This window comes from Condylura cristata, unplaced genomic scaffold (genome assembly GCF_000260355.1).
Source record: "Condylura cristata isolate star-nosed mole 26May11 unplaced genomic scaffold, ConCri1.0 scaffold00028, whole genome shotgun sequence".
Taxonomy (NCBI): Eukaryota; Metazoa; Chordata; class Mammalia; order Eulipotyphla; family Talpidae; genus Condylura; species Condylura cristata.
In genome coordinates, this window is record NW_004567129.1 from 9,687,026 (window position 1) to 9,704,258 (window position 17,233).

Here is a 17,233-nt window from a genome sequence, read left to right on the forward strand (position 1 = left end):
AAAAGAAACAATGAAATTATAGACAGATCAGTGGAAAATAAAAAAGTGTGAAGAAGAAAAAGAGAAATAACTGAGAGGAGGTGATGAGTAAAGACCTCCAAAAAATCACCTCCATAAAATAAATGGGAGCACTGGAAAAAGTGGTCACAATCAACCTTTCCAGAACTTTGGGAATCAACAAAAGGCTTGGAATCAATAGAAAAAAACAATCCAAGGACATTTAAGGAAAATGGTTCAATCTTTGTAGTTGTCCAATTTATCCTATGTTCCCATCTTCCTCTCCCAGCACTATGGTAGCCTTGATAACCCAGTGTCTAAAATCATGATGGAAACCAGAAGTCTGGTAGCACAGAAAAAGTTCCAGGACACTGGTGCACCTTCAAAGCTCCATTCTGAGAGATCTGTCATTGTTTGACCTATATAGATTCCTGGAAGAACTTCCTTGCAAGGTTTACAATTAATTGACCTACCTAGAGATCACTCAGTGTGAGCAGTCTTACCCTTGGAGATATTTGTCAAAAAAGTATCAGTAGCAACTGGTTGACTTAGTAGTTAAGAAACTACTTAAAGATTTTGTAACTGTGTTATATATATGGAAAAAAGGCCACACTGAAGATCAGAAAACCTAGGGTTTAAACTTTGATCTGCATTCATCCTCTAGCTCTGTTAAATTATTCTCATACTCTCCTTGTTCCCAGGATATTATTAGTCTTGTGATTCTCAGCCCTGAGACGTAATTATTACCTAGAAAGTATGTGAAAACTCTTATGTCCATGCTTTGTCATTACAGATTCAGATAGCCCTACTAAGGAATAGAACTACAAGTTCCCTAGCTTATTCTCACAGTTAGCAGGGCTGGGAACCCTTGATCAATTCCAACAACATTGTAGATGAGTCATAAGGGCTCTTCCAAGCCTTTGAATCTTCTATAATTTTACGACAGTATTTCCATTCTCATTGAAAATCTAAGAATGACTTCAGCCTATTGTGTAAGTGGTCTGAAAGTGCAGTTGCTAAAGCAGTTTATTTATCTGCCCTTGGGTGGGTTCAATAAGCAAAAATTGAAGACATCTGTGCTAAGGGTTTGTTGCTGCAGTGTCTTGGGGCACAATGAGAATGGGGACAGGGAGAGAATTCCTCAAGTAAGCTATTATGAGAAAATGCAACGCAAAACCTTTATGTGATGTATGTCTCTTGTTTCTATGAAGCACGCAGCAAATGCCTTCCCTCTACCTTATTGATGGCTTTGGTATAAGAGGACTGGAGTTCTCTGGTTCCACAGATATCATACTGACCTTTTCCTAATCTAGGAACATCTGAAAATACACCTTGACATCAGACAAACTCATGACAATGAGAACTCCTTAAGCCAATTTCCAGCAGTGAGAGTCACAGAGGAGTGAGACAGGGACAAAAGTGAGCACTCATCTATCCAGAGAGATTTGAAAGTTGGCATTCTCTCGGGGCCTTTTTAATTCCCTGGGTTACCCTCTCCTGGAATGAAGGCCACATTATTGTTGAATGTTGGTCTTCAGTAAGCTTCTGCCATTGTATCGGCTTTCTTCCTCTAAGTTCTCTGCTCATGCTGGCACCAAAGGCCTGAGTCTTTAACTTGTTAAAGAAGTTAGCATCTTTTTCTGTCCTCTTAGACTCATTTAATTTATTCATTCTCTATTGCTCTTCTTTAAGGAAGGCTTAGAGGGATAAAGTTAGAAATTTCAGGTTATGAAAATGGTATAGATATAAAAACAAATATATTCTTTATTTAAGTGTCTTCTTTTTGTCAACATTAATTAACCCTCTTTTCTAGCTTCTGCCACCAAAAAAAAAAAAAAATTGTGCTCAGTCCTCAGTTTAATGCTTTTTCTTGTATGCTTGTTTTTACCTCAACCTTTCCTTTCAGAAATTTGGTTTCTATTAAAAGCATACCTAGGTGTCTAGTTGAAATGAAAAATAACATTTTACTTTTGTTCTTTACTTCATTAATCTTAATTTTGGTGGTTGAAAGTAGATTAGGAATAACATGAGGAAAATGAGATAATTCATTGACATGCTCCACCAGTACCTGTAATTCCCCAAATTCACTCAATATTAGAAACACTAAATAAGATATGGCCCTTTTTTTCATACTTCTTGGCCCTCTCTTTGATAAATCACTTAGAAGCAAGATAAAATTGTACTTTACAAGAAGACGCACCTTTTAAAAAGATTTAACTTCAAACCTGTGTGTGTGTGTGTACACACACATATATAAATAACAGAAATATGTTTAACCTCAAACCTGTGGGCTAGACATACACACGCACCTATAACAGAAATATGTGCAAAATGCAACGGGAAAACAAAAAATTAGATTTTCTTTTGTAAATAAAATGAGAAAATTATTTAATGAAATATTCAAATCCATCTGTTTGATGGATTCAGAGACAACACCATAGAGGCGGCGGCAGTTAAGAAGATTGTACGAGGAGGGATAGGCAGAGGGGCAGATGCCGGCAAGGAAGACCATTGTCAATGTTACGTGAGCACAAACAGCCTCCGTTGAAGCCTTGAGTGGGCCTGCTTCATGCCTTTATGTCATGAGGTACCCTCTCACATTAGAAAAAGCTGGCCTGTGTAAACTATAAAATAGTTCCAAAATGATTACGTTTCAAAGTGAGGTCATGCCAAATATTATGGCTTCTGTGTTGGTGTCTGTTGGGTTTCACCATGCCAAGGTGATGCTCACAGCCCATGGAGATACTTCCCTAAAGGCCAACTGAGGCCTCTTAGAGCAACCAGCCTGTGCGAGTGTCATCTCAGAAACAGATTCCCAGCCCAAGCATGTGTTCCAATAACAGAGATCTGCCAGACATCTTTCCTGCCACCTCCTAAGAGACCCTAAGGCAGAAGCACACAGAACCACTGGTGAATTCAGGTGAGATAAGTTTACTGGCAGAAGTCACTAGCAGTAGACTAAGATAACAAGGGGGACTAAAGGGAAAGGGGAAGAACCAATTGGAAAGTGTTTATAGTGAAATGAGGCTGCAGAGAACTTTAAAAAGTTCTCTGATTCAAGCAGAGATTGTTGATTCAAGCAATAAAGTAACACATTTGGACTTGTTACTCAGGATGCAGGATCTGAAGAAGAGTGTTGGCAGGTATGATACTAGATGGGAACTAGAGTGAACTGTTTCCAACTGGGTTGTGTCAACCTTGAAGAGAGGTTGCCTTTCAGAATTGCAAGAGACTTTATGGATTCCCACCTCCTTCCCTCTTCAGGACTTTCATCAACACCCTCCTTGACAGATGACCTTGCTGCCTTTGCTTGCTTATCTCCAGGGGTGAGGAACTCACCACTAGCTGAGCCAGTGACCTTGATTTGAAGAGCTGTATGACTCCCTGTAATTCCAACAGGCTACTAGACTGGGCTTGGGGCTTGTCTCTTCCACTAAGGAATTGGTGATTTTGGGACTAGAACTTTTGAGACCGATGTAAAGTAGGATTAAGCCACCAGTATGCTTAATCTTGAGAGAGGAGTCATGGAGACAAATAATAAAGTAATTGTTCTGTGCTGCAACCTTGGAGGTGACTCAGCAACTCTAGACTGGAGTCTGAGAAGGAGAGTGATCACCATTTCATCAGCTTCATCTGAGGAAAAAACTGACCCTCTTCTCCATCTTTCTATTTGACATCTTATTTTGCTGCTGTTTTGTAGATTTTGCATATTTCTAAAGATTTATTTATTTATGTATATAAGAGTTGAGGTATAGGCTTGAGGTGTGGGGTGGTGAAAGGATTCACCAGAGACAGAGTGGGGAGAAGAACAAGCAGATTGACTGAAATACACTGCTGAGGGGAGCAGTGGGCAGGACAGGAGAGGTCTGCTGTGCCATGTGGGTCAGCTCCCTGGCCAGGGGTTGAGCTTGTGCTGCAGTGGTTGAGGATAGCTTCATAGTGGTGAGACAACCCCTTGCACCACCAGGGAGGCCCAGATTTTGCATATTTAAAGCACTGATCAAAGATAGCAGCTCTGTACTGTAGCTTTCTGAACTCTCCAGAGAGTTGATACTGTAGTTGATCCCACGCCATTCCACTCCAGTGACTCTCAAGTGGCCATAGATGGTGGTGGTCAGAAGTCTGAGGTCCCAGGATGTCTGTGAAGAAGATGAGGTCATGGTTAATCAAAACTTGGCTCAGACCAAGCTCTGGTAGAAGAAGCATGAGAAGCAATCCAGCTTGTATAAATCCCTTGCCTTGTGGTCCAGAGTTACAACACTTGGCGACTGCTGAGCCCTGTTAAGTGATTTGGATGGCCCTACAGTTGCTTAATCAGTAGGTTCAATCATCTGGGGTTTTAATAACTTTTAAGCATTCTACATATTATATGCTTCCCCTATATGTCCTGCCAAGACATACTTTCAAGAGAGAGGAGAGAGTAATGGAAGCAAGCCTGTGAACAAGAAGGTCATCTTGTATCTTGTTTCACATAGGAGCTTAAACTCTAGTGTCATATTAATATAAGGATTGTGCTGATCTTGGTATTTCATTTGATCTTGGCAACTATATTTCAGGATATGAAATAGGCGGCCCCTTATGTTTCAGAAATGTAATGTAGTTTAAAAGGGGGGGGGCGGCTCTTCCTGGTGGTGCAAGGGGTTAAGTCTCACCATTATGAAGCAATCATCAGTCACTATGTCATGAGTTCCATCCCCAGCCAGGGAGCTGACCCACACAGCGCAGCAGACCTCTCCTGTCTCACCCACTGCTCCCCTCAGCAGTATATTTCAGTAGATCCACCTGTTCTGCTCCCCACTCTGTCTCTGGTGAATCTCCTCACCCCCCCCCCACATCTCTGGCCTATACCCTAGTTATTATATGCACAAATAAAATAAATCCCTTTAAAAAAAAACAAAAGGGCCTTAAGTCAGACTGGCCCACTTTCAAATCACAGCTTTGTTGAGTTATCTAGATTCAGTGTGGTGAGTAGTCTGCTGAGAATTCCCAGCTGCGGCCCTCAGAAGTCCCCCCAACTTTGGCACATGTGGGTATTCCAGATGAAGACCCTATCTACTCACCCCGGGAACATGTCTTAGGGCCCATCTTTGCTTCCAAGCTTCCTGTTGAACTGACCATTACTTTATGGACTCTCCACTGCAGTTTGTGCTTCTCCCTGCCAAATTCTGTGTCCTCAGCCCCTTTCCTTTACAGGCTTTAGATGAAAGAGTTCCCTGAGTTCTTCCTCCTCTCATATCTTTCAAAAGCCCCGCCACCCATACACAGACAGTGAAGCACTTGAACTCCCAATTCCTTCTCAGTGTCTGCTTTCCAAAAGATCCAGCTGACAGAGTGAGTTATTTAAACATTCTTTTTTTTTTCCAGTCCTTTTCTCATATTCATTTTTTTTTCTACATTATTGTTCAGTTTTGTACAAGATTTGATTTCTCCCCCAGGTGGAGTCCTCATAATTCTCCCACCACTGAGGCACCCATGAACCATCACCATAGTCCCTTGTTCTCTTCCCTCCCCTGTCTTGGCCCCTTTCTTCCCCCTTCCCCTATTGTATGCCCCAGATCTGTGGTTTGCTTGCAAGTTTTGTCTTTTTCCTTCCCTCTACGAGGGAAACCATCCAACATTTTTCTTTTTTCTTCTGATTTATTTCACTTAGCATAATCCCTTCCAGCATGTTACCATAAATGGCATGGGTTTATCTTTTTGATTACTGAATAGTATTCCACTGTGTATATGCACTACTTCTTGAGCCACTGTTCTTAAACACTTTTTCTCTTTTTTTATTGCGGTAACACAGTTCACAACATTGTGTATGATTCAGAAGGACAGGATCATGCCTCTTCTGATGTATGTTACCACATAACACCCACCACCAAGGCATCCATGGTTCTCCATCATAGTCCTCTGGACCCCCTCCATACCCTGCTCTTCACCCCCTTCCTCCCCATCTGGCAATCTCAATTCTACAGTCAAACACCTAGAGTTTGTTATTGCTTTGGTTCTATCTAACCCTTTGTTTTATGTCTCAATGTTCCACATATAAGTGAATCCATCTGATATTTCTCTTTCTGCTGAGTTATTTTGCTTAGTATTGTCCCCTCTAGTTCCATCCATGTTGTCACAAAGGGCAACCGTTTTCTTTTGTTTTTATAGCAGAATAACATGCCATTATGTCTTTATGCCTTATTTTCCTAATCCGCTCCTCTGTTCTTGGCCACTTAGGTTATTTCCATAACTTGGCTTTTGTAACCAGTGCTGCAGCTGTCCCTTTGAATTCATGTCTTTGCATTTGTCAGGTAGATATCTAGGAGTACAAATGTTGGGTCACATGGTAAATCCATTTTTAACATTTTGAAACACCTCCATTGTTTTCCATAGGGGTTAGACCAGTCTACGTTCCCACCAGTGGTGTAAGAAGGTTCCTTTTGCTGTACCTCTTCACCAGCACTTATTGTTTCTCTTCTTTTCGATATAAGCTATTTCTTCCTCTTTCCAGTGGCACCATTTACATCATTAGAATTTAAAGATGTTAAGTGAGGTAGAGTATTCTGGCTCTTGGTAGACCACCACCAAAGCTTTTTTCTCCTTCACCCAAATCACTAGTAGGGTGTTTCCCACTGTGCTGTGATATGTCTAGGACACTGTTAGCTACCTGACAGTGGCAGCATGCTGGAAACATACCATGCAGAAGAAGAGGATACACCTGCATCAAGTTTCTAAGCACCTTGAGGGTGGGGGCAAGACAAATGACAAGTGGCAAAGGAGCTCACAGCAGGACAGTCCAACCTAGAATGTTAAGAATCATTACCAGGGGTGAGAATACTTGCTTTGAATCTGGAAGAATGAGTATAGCATCACAAAAATGCAAGATCAAGTTCATTACAAGAGTGGGCAACCTTGGCAAGTCTCCACGATGCTGAGAACAAGGTGGAGGGAGACAAAGACATGTGCTCCACAATACTATAGGGCACACTGGGGGAGGGAAAGAGGCCCCGAAAGCCACCCCTGAAGGGATAACCTGCCCATGGAACTGAGTGGGGCTTCAACACCCACCCCAACATAGCAAAGTCACCGAGCCACCCAGAGACACAGCCAGGTCTTGGATAGTCCGCTACCTGCAAGTGTGCAAGACCAGGAACCCCTCCCCTCTCAGGAGTTAGTGAGGGGGTCCAGTCAAGCCCCAAGTGAGCCTTCATTAGCTAATGGCCTCTGGAAGTGGACAGAGGGATACAGTAAACAACCTCAAAGTCAACACTTGAGGCTTTTTTCTGAGGAGAGGATCACTGTGCTCAAGAGTTCAGGGAATTTGAGCTCTTTTAAAGCACAGTTTGGAAGAAACAGAAGCCAATGTACACATTCACAGCACTCAGTTCCCCCGAATCAATTATGCTTAAGTGATGTTAAGGGCTTGACAGAGCCACAAAAGAAAGAACAATCTTTAACCTCAAAATTGAAGCTGATCCTCATGTCTTAATCCAGGCCATTGTGTCTGGCCCTCTTTGCAAGACCAGGTCTGTTTCTCATTGCTTTTGTGGATTTAAGTAAAACCCTCCACATAACTTAAATTAGAATTTGTGTTGATGCTATGGCTTTTGTTATAAAAAAAAAAAAAAAAAAAAGGAAACACCCAAATCCCAACAGTAGGACACAGGCCATCCCAACAGAGGGACAGTTTTTCCCAAGAATGAGAGTGACATTAGTGTGGGCACTGGCACGTGGGGTACAAAGTGCAGCCCCTTTTCAAAAAGCCAGATGGGGCGGGGCTGTTGCCATCCCCTGCTATAGTGTGTCGGTTCAGGGAGGCTAATGCAAACCATACAGGATCAGATGACAACTACATGGGACGGGCGGGACTCGGTGGACTGCTGGATCAGAAGCAGACGTCAGATGCCATTTATCTAGAAGTAACCACATCTCATGCTGGGTGAGAAAAAGAGACCAACCTAGATCAAATCGCTCACTATCCAGATGGAGAAATGCAGGCTTTGATTGGACAGGTGACACGCTCCAAATCAAGGTCAAGTTCATGGCACCGGAAGAATTAGAATTCTAACTTTCTGGTTTCCAGGATATCACTCTGATTTGGCTTAGTTTCTCAGAAGGCAACGAAAAGCTTCTGGCTCCAAGTTTGTCTTTCCAATTGGGTGAGAAAAATGGAACACAATTCTGAAAGAAAATGCTGCCCAGGGAACAGTGAAAAAAATTACAAAAACTAAACAGTTTTGGCAGCAATAAGAATATTGTGAAATGCATCTATAGATGTTGTATATTACATCTCTATGCACGCATGGGTGGGTGTGTGTTTTACCTGTGTGGCTCTGTAACTATAACTCTGTCAGTGGCCTGCGCCATCTTATCTGGTAGTGACAGATGACACCCCTCCTTACAAGGCAAGCACCCCCCAACTGTACCTGATGCTGAAACTAAAGAAAGAACATAGGATGTAGGTGATGCAGGTAGAGAGAGAAGACTGTCAAAAGTTGGAAAATCTCTTTGTCCAGAGAGTCTCAAAGAATAATCCACAGGAAGGTGATTGACTGTTCTGGAAGGAATAAAGTCCAAGGTGGTCAAGCCTTTGGAAGGCTTTCATTTCATCCAGATCACACAGATTTATGGACTGCAGGACTCGGTGGCCAAGGCAATGTGCACTGAGGATTGCTTGGAGAATGGTTTCCCTGATTTGCATATTCACCAAACCCCTCTTCAAAGTAAGGACAGTCTCATGAGACCTGGAATAGAACCTTTAAATATTGAATATAGAATGGAATAGAACCTTTTCCGGGGCCCTCCCTGGTGGCGCAACAGGTTAGGATGAAGCACTACAAGCTGGCCACAATGGCTTCAGTGCTAGCTCAATCCCCAGCCAGGGAGATGACCCACATGATGCAGCAGACTTCTGCCCTGCCCACCACTCCCCTCAGCAGTGTACTTTGGTGATCTGCCTGTTCTGCTCCCCAATCTGTCTCTGGTGAAGCCTCTCACAGCCCCTGCAACTGTGATCTATACCCAGCTCTATATGCATAAGTAAATACATCTTTAAAAAGAAATTGACCTTTTCCAATATCCTAATTTTGCAATGTGAAAAAAGAGACTGGGGAAAAAATCTGAGTTTCCTGAGGTCACACAAATTCTCAGTAGCAGAACACAAGGACTCAAACCTCAACCTTCAGACAATAACCAAAAAGCCAAATCTCTTGTTTGCTGCTATATCCTTAATGCATTTCCAAAGAGTTCCCAATAAGCATTAGAGCACCAACTAATAAATAATAGCTAAGTGTTTGGCCTGCATTATCTAATATGGTCTTGATTAAAATCCTACGGGAGAAATACTCTTGTTACCAGCTTTACAGAGAAGGAAATGGGAACTTAATGAACTAGTCATTCGCTCTGGGCAAGTGGTAATACATGGAAAATGTGTGCATGATCTAGGATATGATGTTTCATTCTACAGATATAAATGACTGCCCCAGATACTTCCCTGCAAAAAAGCAGCCACAAGGATAAAGCGAAGATGAACCAAGGAATAAGGTCTTCCCATGGCCATGGTCAGGCTGCTTCTCTCAAGTTTGAGCTGGCAGTCATGCCGCAGATATAATGTCTCCGTAACTCAGCCCCATGACCAACACGGTATGTGCACAGGCTGGAGAGGTTACATAGGCTGTGGGCATAACCACACGCGGAGCCTGCAGATCAAAGCTTGAGCAGCCCCATCCTGGCCATAAGGAAGACGTTATCCAGCCCTCCCACATTTCCATTGTTTCTTGAAAGTCACTCAGATTTGTTCTACCATCACAGAAATCCCATTTCTTGGGATTTCAAATTGTTTCTCATCCTCACCCATCACTCTGTGCTCTGGTCTCATAATAGAAAAAACTCACATTTACAGAATTTCTGGGATTAGACCAGAGCCCTGGGGTCATTATGACCCTGGAGAAATCATTTGAGGGCAAGGAGGTTCACTACTATCATCATCCATCATCATCACCCTCATCATCATTGTCATCCTCTTAATCATGCTCACCACCACCACCACCACCACCGACAGCATGCTCATTGTGGGCTTTACCTGCCATTATCAGCTCTGCACTTTCCAACAACCGCTGGGACAGCTGTTATCACTGTTTACGCTTCACAAGCAAGGAAAAATGCCACGGAAAAGCTAACTCAGCCCCCTTGAGTCCTGACTTGCAGAGCTGGAGCAGAGATGGAGTTTGTGGTCATCCGGGCACATGGCCTAAAATCTCCTCTGCTGTCCTAAATCTATGATGTGTGATCATCCCCATTATAAAGATGAGAAGAGTAAGTCTTCAAGAGATTTTAAAAATCCGCTAAAGTCCACAAGTAGTGGAGTCAGAAACGGAGCTAAGAGCAGAAGGTCTGGAAGAAGCAAGCTTGTAGGAGTGTGATTTTTTGCAGCATCTAAACCCCAGTTTTTTCATTCACAGATGAAGGTGATGTTTCTCTCTCTCTGACTCTAGCAAAAATCAGAATGTGAAAGGTCTTGTAAATTGTGTGCCCGATGATGGCTGCTCTCCTCGTCCTTGTCTACACACAACACCATGAGCCGTCCCTCTGGCAAGCTGCCATGTGCTGACTCTGGGTTCATGTGTTGGCTGGACCTTAGATTCACTCACCTAATTTTTTAGGGCCTTGTAAAATGTATGAGGTAATTTGTCTTTGTTAGCAAAAAAGATTTAGTGATGAATTCGCCCTACAGCATAATTAGCCCCAGGCCTGTCTGTCCCTGAGGGAATCCTTCCTATCTTAGCAAAACACAGGCAACCTGAGGCTCGGGGGGCATGTCATTTCATGGAGTCCAGCTCATCTGACACAGAATGTGTGGAATCAACAGGTCTTTCTTTATCCCCACTATCCCCAAGAGACTCCACTTCTCCCCACCGCTAAACAAAGGGGCAGTTTTTGTCAGCATTAAGTTTGATGGAATCACTTCCCTTCTAGCTGATAAACGGTAAGAGTTGGTGGATTCCTGGTTTGTACTTCTACAGATGCTCCTTTGGGTGAAAGGAACAAAAGGGTGTACTTAGGAAGCGGAAGATACTTGTTATGCTGGTGATTGCTTCAAGAACGTGCCTCTACTTGATTTTTCAAAAGACTCTCTGAGCATAAAGGCTAGATGGCTGCCAGCCCGCCTCAACATGACAGGAGGATTTGCTCAAAAGAGAGAGTTTGCACTTAATTTGAAATCAGGCTTTGTTCCGGCCCGCAGAGCAACCAGAAATGTGAGGAAATGTTTGCTCCCCACCCCAGTGGCTTAGATCATTTGGCTATCACATGACCTCCACTGATCTGTCACCTCTCTGGGCATTGCCAAAAATTGATTGCTGTTCAGTTCTTCTTCTCACTGGCTGTTCAGCAATAAAATTTCTTGTCCCTACCCATTGAAGATAAATCAGAAAACAAATCCTGGGGCAATCCAACTGGCACTGCACATGTGTTAGCTGAGATGATTTCTGCCCTCACGTGCCTCAGTCCACGTGCTTGCATAATGGTCCTCAGAGTCCCTGGCGTTGGTGTCTGTAGTGAAGCCAGAAGGGGGTTTTGCAGCCAGCAAAGAAAACAGCACCTCGCCTCTCCACCCAGTAAAGTGACATAACCAAATCAGGAAGCGGTACTCAGAGAGCCCTTCAAACCAGGCCACACAGCCAGTACCAGTGATTAAAGTTCTGAACAAATCCCTACGAATGAACTCACTCTAAGCTACTTGATGTAGGACTAGTGAAACAATACTGCAGGCATAGACGCAACTCCTCATCCACATTCCCTCCTTTGAATGGGAAACCCTCTTGCTGAATTCTTCTTGCACTGGCCATTCACACAACATTTACCAGAATAAGCTCAAGATGGATAGATCACACCCCAGGCAACTCACTACTTCATGGGCTGTAATGATGTGTCTTTTTGCACAGTTGTTCTGATCCTTTGAAAGATACCAAACCCTGCGAACTTTTCCAAATATTTCCTATATGCTCTCCAACCCCTTCCTGCCATGCCTTGCCCTTCTCTGCTCTCGATAGTAAGATCTTACTCACTTGAAACACTGAGCTCAAACTTCGCCCCTCTGGAGTCACATTAAACTGGCTAGTTGGGGTTAATTCGACAAGATCTTTTGTCAGGTGTCCCATCCAAAGTAGAAGCCTACTTTGGACTTCTTTATAAATAAAGTCCTCATTCTTTATTCTCACATTTCTTCCATCAATTGAATGTAGCAGAAATGACAGTATCTCAGCTCTACCAAGATACCTTCAAGTTTCCTCCTTCATTCTCTTGAAACCTCATCCTGAAAGCACCCCATGAAGACCTGTCTATCCTGTTGATGCCAAGCCATGTGGAGAAGAAACAAAGTTCCCACTGGGAGTCTACTGCCAGCTATTGGAATGTTGATACCATCTGGACCATCCACCCCAATTGAGTCAACAGAGGATGCCAGCTCCATGCGTGACACCAGGTAAGCCAGAACCACCTGGCTGAGTCCAGTCTAAACTGAACAACCATGAGCAAATAAATAACCAAGGTTTTAAGATATGGTATTTTGAGGTGGTTTTTTAGGCAGCTATACACAGTGGACCTAGTAAGATAGCTTTCTTGGTGTCTAGGAAAATCACTTGGATGAGAAGTCATAGGAATCTTTTCCTCTTTCTCCCACCCTCTTTATCCACCTGACCCTTCTTCAATATACAAGTTTCTAATTAGATGCCCTTTTTAAAAATATATTTATTTATTTATGCATCCAGAACTGGCCAGAGGTGCAGGAACCGTAAGAGCATTCACCAGAGACAGAGTGGGGAGCAGAATAGGCAGATGGACAAAGTAGATTGCTGAGGGGAGCAGCAGGCGGGTCAGGAGAGATCTGCCACACCATGTGGTCACCTCCAGGGCGGGGATCAAACTCACACTGAATTGGCCACGGCCAGCTTCACAATACTGCACTTTAACCCACTGCGCCACCAGGGAGACACCCTTTCTAGGGAGATTCCTCCCTGACTCCTGTGAGATAGGATAGGTGCTTCCCTTATCAGTTCCCCAGCACTCTGTTCTTTTCCCAATCACATTTCACACCTGTGGTTGGAATACCTGTTTCCCCATCAGGCCAAATGCTCACAAGGTAAAGGTAGCTTTGATTCAGCACACGCCACACAGAAAGGATCTTCTCCTTGTACAGCCCATCAGCCCACTCCTGCTCATTTGATGTTCCCACCAGGCCATCCTTTCCGCTGTGAGAGCAATATGTGCAACATGTTTTGCTGCAAGTGAGATACCCTCCACCTCTCTGTCTGCCTTTTAGTGACAGGCCTACATCTGACCACTGAAGGCCTCCCAAACACCCTCTGCACACGTGTGTAGAATGTGGTGTCATGCCCTCCTCAAATCATGGCTTCTGCAACAGAAGTGGAAGAAACAGCCCAGGGCCTGAATGGCTGGTGTGATAGCAGCTGACTGTGCCGTTGTTCCTTTTTTCACAATTTTCTCCTGGCTAAAATGAGGCAACAAGAACTTATCTCAACAGCAGGGATCTGACCAAAGCAGAGCAGGGGAACATGTTTGTATCTATTGCTTCAGAGTTTTTTCTTTTTAAAATTCCATTCTAGCTTCATACCGATTTCCTGGATGGACTAGTTGTGCTTAGAACAGCTTTGGTGCCAGCAGAAGTCTGTGTAAAAAAGCCTCCAAGCTCAGTGTTTATTCATAACCACTCTGACGGACTAGTTGATTTTTATTAAGTTTTTAAAGCAATTTCCTTTTAGCTTTGTTTTGATACTTATCTGGTAGTAGGCCTTTTTGGGTGCCACTGTGATTACAGAAAAGTCTGTGTGAGGCTGCCCCCCTGGGATTTCGCATTAGGCCAGAAGCCCACGTTATATGCCACTTTGCTAGAACTTGCTTTGGGTAGAAAAATTTCTATTTAGCACTTGGCAACAGTCATGGTTGAATTCAACCGCATTCTGTTTGGAAAAGGAAAAACAATTTCCAGTGACAGTAAGTTCCTTTCAGAGAGTTGGGTGTTTCTCACTGTTCCAGGGGACTGCAGCAGAGAAAACTCTCAGTACAGAGAACTGGGGGCTTGGAACGGAATGACTGAATTTCCACCACCAGGGAGTTTAGCACAGTGGAACAGCAACTGAGAAGCCATTGAGAATCCAGTGCCTGGCTGGAGAGAGCTGTACAGTTACTTCTCCCACAGATTAAACCCTTTGTCTCAAGCCTCACTGGGCATGCTCCAAGCACACACGAGCACACAACTGTCTTGTCTTGTGGTAGTTTCCATCGGATACAACCCCTCCCCTTTGGTATCCTCAGTCTGATAGATCCTGCATTGACTTGTTTATTTAATGGAGAACGTTCCCTGGGACTCACCCAGGGTAACAGAGGTGAAGGAACCTTGAGATTTTCTTTGGAGTCTTAAGAATTGGTGGCTTATGAGAGCCGTGTGTGTGTGTGTGTGTGTGTGTGAGAGAGAGAGAGAGAGAGAGAGAGAGAAAGAGAGAGAGAGAGAGAATGAAAGAGAGAGAGAGTGGAGGATGTGGCAGTAGCTGGTAGCCTGAGGGTCCATGGGAAGACCATTCCTTACTAAGGGGATCCTCCAACTAGCCCCTCTTCGGGTTCCTGAACACTGCCTTGCTTTGCATGGCTACTGCTGGTGGGTGCATTTCTGAGCAGATGCTGCCATCTGCTGTTGAAGTCTCATTTAGCAAATCTCAGAGTGGTGGTTCTGTGAGGCTGGAAGCTTCCAGGGCTGAGTCTTTTTTTCTTGAAGGCCTGGAAATGCCAAGAAAAAGCCAGCTGGCTGTCAGCAGGGCCTACAAAACCTTGAAAAATCCTCCCCTACAAAAATCTCTGCCTGTGTACTTTTCAATATGGACTGTGTTACAGCTTTGTTCCTGGTCTTTGAAGGCCTTTATGAAAGGCATGATTCCGAAGCATCAGTGTCCTATGAGGATAATGTTGCTGGTGTGAGCAGTGGAAATTAAGTAACTTTACCATAAAGTGATGTTTTTAAATTCTTCACCTATGGAAACAAATAAGTATCTATTCCCAAGTAATCTGTTACATTTCTTTTTTAAGTTATGCAAACTTTATAAAATAGCCATTTAAACCTCACACTCCAACTCTCTTGTGCCCTGACTTTGTTCTGTGTTGTGCGCTCTTGCGTACAGAGCAAAGCACTTTTTAAAAGGCAGACATGCAAAGATTAGAACAAAAGTATCTCATCATTCCTTCTCATTGACTTCATATTTTAAAGATTTATTTATTTATACATACAAGAACTGGAGTGTAAGCCAGAGGTGTTGGGGATTGGGGGCTGGGGGGAGAGGATTCACCAGAGACAGATTGAGGAACAGAACAGGCAAAATGAAATTCACTGCTCAGGGGAGCAGCAGGGAGACAGGAGAGGTCTGCTACACCATGTGGGTCACCTCCCTGGCTGGGAATCGAACTCATGCTGCAGTAGCTGTGGAGAGCTTGATAGCACTGAGATTTTAACCTATATGCCACCAGGGAGGCCCTTAAGATTTCTAAATGTTGACCTGAGACAAAAGCAATCAGTTATTCTTTTTAAAAAAAATGGGTTTATCAGAAACAAACAACAGAACAGGGGGCAGATTGGAAAGAACTTCATGGTGAGGCCCACATGCACTTCTCTGAATCAGTGTCTAACACCCCTGAAGGCCCCTTCCTCAGAGACACTGGAGGGAGAAATAGTGCCATTTCCCATTTCCCATTTCCCATGGGAGTTGCAAGACTTGTTGTACCCTAGAGTCTGCTGATTTCCTCCACATGGACATTCTCTTGCTAGCTTCCCGACTTCATTTAGAGTTTCTGTATATTCACAAAATCTATGAAAAAGAACGATACCATGACAAACTAGATCCACCAGTTATTCATCCCTCCAGATCCACTGCATCTTTCTTCATTCTGAACACACACACGTGCCCGAATCTCCCCTCTCTCTGACCAGCCAGTTGTGAAACGTAAAGCCCACTTCAGCCTTCACCTGCCCCAGTAAGGAACACTCACACTGGCAATACGCACCACCAGAAGGCCAGCAGGAAACCCAGTGGTGTCCAAACTTAACTCTATTCTTACGTCCCCAAAGAGTCTCAAAATGTCCTTGATGCAACACCCAGCCACAGTTCATGAGATGCCTTTGGGCTTTTTCTCTCTCCCATTCAAGAATAACCCCCCCAGGAAGGTAGGCAGAATAATGGCTCCAAAGATGTCCTTGTCCTCATGCACAGAGCCTCTTTGCATGTCCTTGGGGGACCAGAAACACTGCAGAGGTGACTGACAGAAGGACCTGGAGTTAGAGGGTCTTCCTGGGTTATCTAAGGTAACCATGAGTCCTCAGAGGAGAGACGCAGGAGAATCTGGGTCACAGAGGTGGTGTGATGTTGTAAGCAGAGGTTGGGCTAATGTGAGTCAAAGGTTTCTGCAGTCTTGAGAAGCTAGAAAATAAGTAGAATCTCTCTGGGAGCATCTAGAAGGCTAGGACTTTTGACCTCCAGAAGTAAAAGGCAATACATTTGTATTGCTTAGCCACTAAGTAGGTGACGGGAGATCCTGCCTCAGAGTCACTACTCCTCTTTCTTCATAGCACTAATTCCCTTTGGGCTTTTGGAACAACTGTCCAGAGGAACCTCTTTTTATTTTCTTAAAGATTTATTTACTTATGTACCCAGAACTGGGGTACAGGCCAGAGGTGCAGGGGCGGAGAAAGGATTCACCAGAGACAGAGGGGAGGAGTGGGTGAGACAGGAGAGGTCTGCTGTGCCATGTAGGTCACCTCCCGGGCTGGGGATCGAACTGGCACGGAAGCAGCTGTGGCCAGCTTGCCTTGCTGCATCCTAACCCATTGCGCCACCAGGGAGGGCCCGTCCTGAGGAACTTCTTAATGGATATTTCCTCCTAACTAGATTAAAGGTGAATACTTTCCATCAGGAGCCCCATGTGGGCGATGGGCCTTCTGGTCACCACACCAAAGGGAACACAAGGCTAGACTGTCCCACAAATGATAATGCCACACTTGGCCTTTGGGTCTGGTGGTAGTGTTATAGGGCACACCAATTCTGTTAGAGGACAGGGGGAGAGGGACACCCCTGAAGCCCCAAACCTGCCTGCTCTAAGTGGGTTCTGCCATCCGCCGCAACAAGACAAAACATATAAAACTTTAATGAAAAGGGACTTTAATACAGTGAATGTACAATACGGAACACAAAGAATATAA